Raw genomic sequence first — 5,736 nt, 5'->3', positions numbered from 1 at the left:
GGCGGAGGACTGACAAGAGAAAACAGCACTCCTTAAGGTCTCCACGAAATTTCTGTCCGTTTGGGCAGGGCTGTCGAGGAACGCTGTAAATATATCTGTATTCAGTGTCACAGAGATAGTCATTAAGAGTTCAGCTAATGGACAGCATTTCTGAACATACTGTTTCTAAAAATTAGCAAATATCTTTTTGTCAAATTAAAGCTTGAAGGTAGAGGCTGTTTTTTCAGAAGTCTCCGGGAATCCGCGTGTGAGCTGTTTCATACTCGCCGAATTTTACATAAAACAGGTGTGTTGATCAGCTGACCTATGGCAGTACTAATATAGCCGACTTTTGTGTACAATATGGATGGCAAAAATGCTGAATCGTACACTTCATGGTTTCCTTCGATCATGCACACAAGAAATCCGTTTTGCGTTTGACTTGAACCTGGTACGTACAACCGGTTTCTTCGTATCAAACTATCCAAAAACACCATCGGTTTGTTTCGTCAGTGTGGTTGGTCACCGTTCCCATTCGGAAGAGTTTATCAACCCACCGCTCCTGAACAACCTATGTGTAGCGTATCTTGCAAAGTTGTTTACTTCATATGAGCTCATGACAGTGCTTGACTATGATTGTTTCTAGCTACACTGCCAGGCTTTTGGGTCGAGGCTTTGTGAAATCGACATGACCGACGTATTACTTCTACCTCCGTGGATTATAATGGTTGATCTACAGGCCAGTACTGTGAGGGCCAGCATAGTACGTAAGTGGGGCGTGTCACCATCCCATTGAAAACAGTTAACTAACACGTTAGGTTTTCCAAACAGGAAAATGATAAAAGAAATACCGAATCAATCCATACTGCAACTTGGCATTTAAACCAAGAATAAGAATGATAGAAACTCCGGGACTAGGCTCACCGGTGAGTCTTGAGAGGGGCGAAACCGGAAGTGAACATTCGAAAAAATTTCTAACAATCCTGTGAACTACAGATTATGTCAAGATGACATACATGGTTTTGGATGTCTAAGTACAACGTTGGATGACTGTCAAATGCGTAATACACTGAGGTTTCGCAGAAAAACCATCAGTCGATGAATTCTTCTGGTGTCCGACAGGCTTACTGTTGAGCTATCCAAGGAGGTTAACGCTAAACAGATGGCAAACTGTGACCGATGAAGTTTCCTAGTTAACAAGTTGTCTACACATGCCGCCGGTTCTTTTACGTGTTTGTGATTGAGGCTAAATTCAGAAAAGTGCGCATTGTCGACGGAAAATCTGTAACCACTAAGCAACCAACAGAATTATGTCTTCTGAGTGAGTTCTTTACAACTGGAGTTGCCAGAATTATTTCCCCACTAGAACTTAAGCTGTCATTAGTTAAACAGCCAATCTTGGGCCAAACAGCCATTACATTGCCAGACGCACAATCCATTTATGTCAATACCCGTGAAAATAAAGAAGTGCATTTTCTATGCAACTAGAATTCAGGTCCTCAAAGACAGAAGATAAGGAGAGAATTATGACCGAGGGAATGACAAGGCAATGAGTAAGGAGAGAGAGAGAGTTAATGGGCAAAGATGAAACCTAGAGAATTGAAAACTGGCTAGGATTTGATATTCACGAATTCGAATGTCTTTTATACTATTAGTGGCCAGAATTTATGCAAGCGCACTTTATCCGCCAACCAGTTGATGGCTTTTCAATATGACAAGGCATGAGTAAGGAGAGAGAGAGAGTTAATGGGCAAAGATGAAACCTAGAGAATTGAAAACTGGCTAGGATTTGATATTCACGAATTCGAATGTCTTTTATACTATTAGTGGCCAGAATTTATGCAAGCGCACTTTATCCGCCAACCAGTTGATGGCTTTTCAATAGTCCAGACTACTCATTGTTACAACAGAGAGCAATATATCTCCAAGTTTGGTTGTCAGGCTAAGCTGTCAGCTCGCAAACGTTTCATTACACTTGGAGAAGAAACTGGCCGTGTGCGGTTGGCAATGTCTCCATGACATCATCCTTCTAAAGTTTGTTACAAGGTGAAAAGTTTTACGGACACAACCCAGCATTGTTTAATGCCTTTGGAAACAAGGAATACATAGTTTCGTTCCGCAAGCCAGTAATAGTTTCATGTGCATTGCAAAAAGCCACTGCGGTTTGAGTTCCACTTAGTCCGGGTTTGGATGCGTTGTCGGTCGTCCACACTCGCAGACTTTGTTCCAAAGATGAGGCTCAGTCTCATGCTTAAAAAAGACGGATCTATGCTTTATCGATGGTGAGGTCTCAATGTGATAAGGTAGCATAATATGAAAGCCCCTAGCTCAAAACTATGTGGCTTCCAAATTCTTCGGGACATTCGGACAGCGATACCAAACCAATGTCGTACATAGTGGTACCCTTCCAACGGATCTCTTTTCTAGCATAGAGGCTGTTAAACAAGTAACGAGGATACACCGTAATGCAGTCGAAGCGACGCTCGCGTCTGTTTGAGTGCGCACGGTTTGGTACGAGATTCAACAGACGAGCAAAGTCAACCAACGAGCCAGTTGTTATTGAGTAAAGCTGAGTTTGGTCGGTTATGCTTTGATTTCTATGCCTTCAAAATAGTCGTAACAGGTCTATTGTTTCAATTTTCAAAAGTTTCCGCTATATCATGTGCTTGGCCCAGATGATTTTTTTAAAAAAAAACGAAGGTGCGCCGGAACTGAGAGCTTCGGCATACGAAGAGAATAGTGGCGGCGGAAACTGGTGTGTTCAGCAGTATGCCGGTTTTTATGAACAATCTTGGATTGAAGTCCAGAGGGAAAGTATTAGCGGAAAAGGAAAAGACAGCAAACGAAAGTGAAAGCTACAGATTTATTGAATCATTGTTTAGGCGTTTTGGAATTTGGCAAAGCTGAAATGTAGGACGTCTATTCCTTAGCTCAGTTTATATACTATGAATTTGCAACCAAAATTAGCTTAAGTTTTTGTGATTGTTAGGGATATTGGTACTAAACAGCTCACTCTGTGTGAATGGAGATATCCGATGTTAGTGTGCAGTAAGTAATGCGAAATAAGAAAGGGGACTGGCGGTGTATGGTATTCAGTGCTAAAAGAATGGCTCCCAAATTTATGAGGCCACCCTCCATATGTGCTGAGCTAGTAAGCTTCACCATCATATTGGTAGGGAAAACAGCAACTCCCCCCAACCCACCCGTACTAGTGAAAGGAAGACTTCGCTGCGGAGTTATTTATGCCAACTGAACGGTTACAGACTAGTGGACAGGGAAGCAAAACTCTCATATGCATATTGTTTACAAAAACTGAATATCCATCCTCTCTTTGAACGCATCTTTCTGAACGTTCCTGGATATTCGTTGAATGTTGCCCAAATCCAAGCAAATGCTACGAAGCGGCTCCATAAATTCCGCAATAGATATCATTTTCCAAGAGACGCAAAGCGGATTTACGAGAAAACATACTACTCGCATTCCTCTTCCATCAGTAGTATCACAGTTACAATGGTGGCCACTGAATTCTAGGCATGGTTTTATAAATATTGTATAATGAGGCAAGCTTCCTTTTGCTGTATTGCTAACTGAATGAAGTTAGTCTCCTCGCAGTATGGTTGGCTCCATGAAATCCAAGCCAAACGTTATCACCCACTAGATAGTTTTTTGACGCACGATAGAGACATTTACTTGTTGATGGGATTAAGTTTCCTAGATAAAGCTGAGAAAAAGTCCTTTTGGGAATTCACTTGAGGTGGCCATCAACCGCGCCTGTTTTACACACCATTCTAGCATCAAACTCATGTGAAAAGCGCTTTTGTGCTCGATACTATTTGAAGGTGTCAGTTAATGCTAAAGAGCTGAGAATTCTCTGAGAATGCTCACCACGAGACCCAGGGATTGTGACGAGTTTAGTACAGGGCTGATCAAATGTCGATGGACGAATGATTTACTCTTCAGTTTCTATCTGCGGAGTCACAGGCTGGAAATTCCCTGCGTTTGCCCTCTCCACTTATTCCCCATAAGGATGAAACAGATGTACACCGCTTCTTCACCCCTCCGTAGAGAGTGGATCCGCTTGGACCCATCCGTACAGAGTGGATCCGCTTGCAGGATGAAATACACACTGAAAATTCAAAAATCTTCCTGTACCACTAAGGAGCATTCACAAGTTGAACAAAATTGCAGTTTATGAAAAGGTAATGAATAAGCATCAGGATGGACGAATGATTTACTCTTCAGTTTCTATCTGCGGAGTCACAGGCTGGAAATTCCCTGCGTTTGCCCTCTCCACTTATTCCCCATAAGGATGAAACAGATGTACACCGCTTCTTCACCCCTCCGTAGAGAGTGGATCCGCTTGCAGGATGAAGTACACACCGAAAATTCAAAATCTTCTCGTACCACTAAGGAGCATTCACAAGTTGAATAGACTTGTGGTTTATGAAAAGGTAATGAATAAGCATCAGGGAGTTATCAAATTATTTCGTAAAATTCAGAGCAGAAAAAACTGCCACCCAGCTCACAAGCCAACTACAATGGTTGGTCGCAATAATGGGTCGCTTCACCTGATTTCATCACAGGTAGTTCCTACCTGTTGCGGCACATCAGATAATCGGTTAATTTCTGGCTAAGCATTTTTTCAGTGCTACGCGTTGGGTGTGTTATTTTTCTGCTAATTTAAACTTTGGCAAGATACTAGCGTGCAAATGATTCAAACAATTGCATCCATTCTGGGACACGTGATTGATACGCATGAACAATTACGAGAGAAAAACCAATTCATATGCTGATTGGTCAAGTATAACCCATGACACATAAGATGTATCCAGTTAAATAGTACATTCCTGTCTAAGAACATACTGATGATAGTGATTTACCACGTGTTTAATAGGGTGAAAAAATCCAAGGGCATAGCCAAATGAAACATACCTCAGGTTCTCACGTAAAGTTCCTCTAAATTTACTATCGCTCACAAATAAACCGGAATTTCGAGCCTTGAAAACAGTTTACTAAAAGGAGAAAGCAAAACAAATCAGCTGAACTAGCAAGATAATACTTTGAAGCACACTGATTCTTTCTGAAGACGAAACTAGTAAATATAAAGAATGCTTGGTTACTGCATTTAGATAAGGAGTCCGTCTATCATTCTGACGGCCATCTTTGCTCCACTCTGGATAGTTTGTACCACCGGTAGATATTTGGAAAAGCGATCAATGTATTACATAGTACATAGGCAAGGCATTGCTTTTCAAGGAATGGGAGAGGATTATATGTGTAACAGGTGGAGGTATAGTCGGTAAGTGATCGCCAGAAGTTTACCGAAACTGGAAGTTGGGAGTTGACACGTGAAGGAGGGGCTCATTTAGTGACACAATGCATTAAAGTAACCGACCGACACACGGACATCAGCCGCTACAATAGAGAACTTAATGGAGTTGCAGCCAACCAATGAATCTCGAGATGATCATTCCAGACAAAGTAAGATACTACTGAAAATACAGGGCAAGGATATAGCCGACTCAAAGGCAGATAATAACGCAACAACAAACACACAGGAACCAATAAATTCGTGACAGTACAGTATCTCAATCAGCCAATCACCTTAAGGAGCAACGGATAATCTTCAAAGGCAATGTAAGCGTTTGCAGGCAAGAAGGTAGTACAAACCCAGCTGCGGAGTGGTAATGCTCATCCGTATAGTGACGAAGTGTTTGCAAATCAATTGTCAAGCTCGGCGAAAAGGTCGAACGAAAG

This window comes from Opisthorchis viverrini (genome assembly GCF_000715545.1).
Source record: "Opisthorchis viverrini unplaced genomic scaffold opera_v5_68, whole genome shotgun sequence".
Lineage (NCBI taxonomy): Eukaryota > Metazoa > Platyhelminthes > Trematoda > Opisthorchiida > Opisthorchiidae > Opisthorchis > Opisthorchis viverrini.
Note: the sequence above shows the minus strand (reverse complement) of the source record.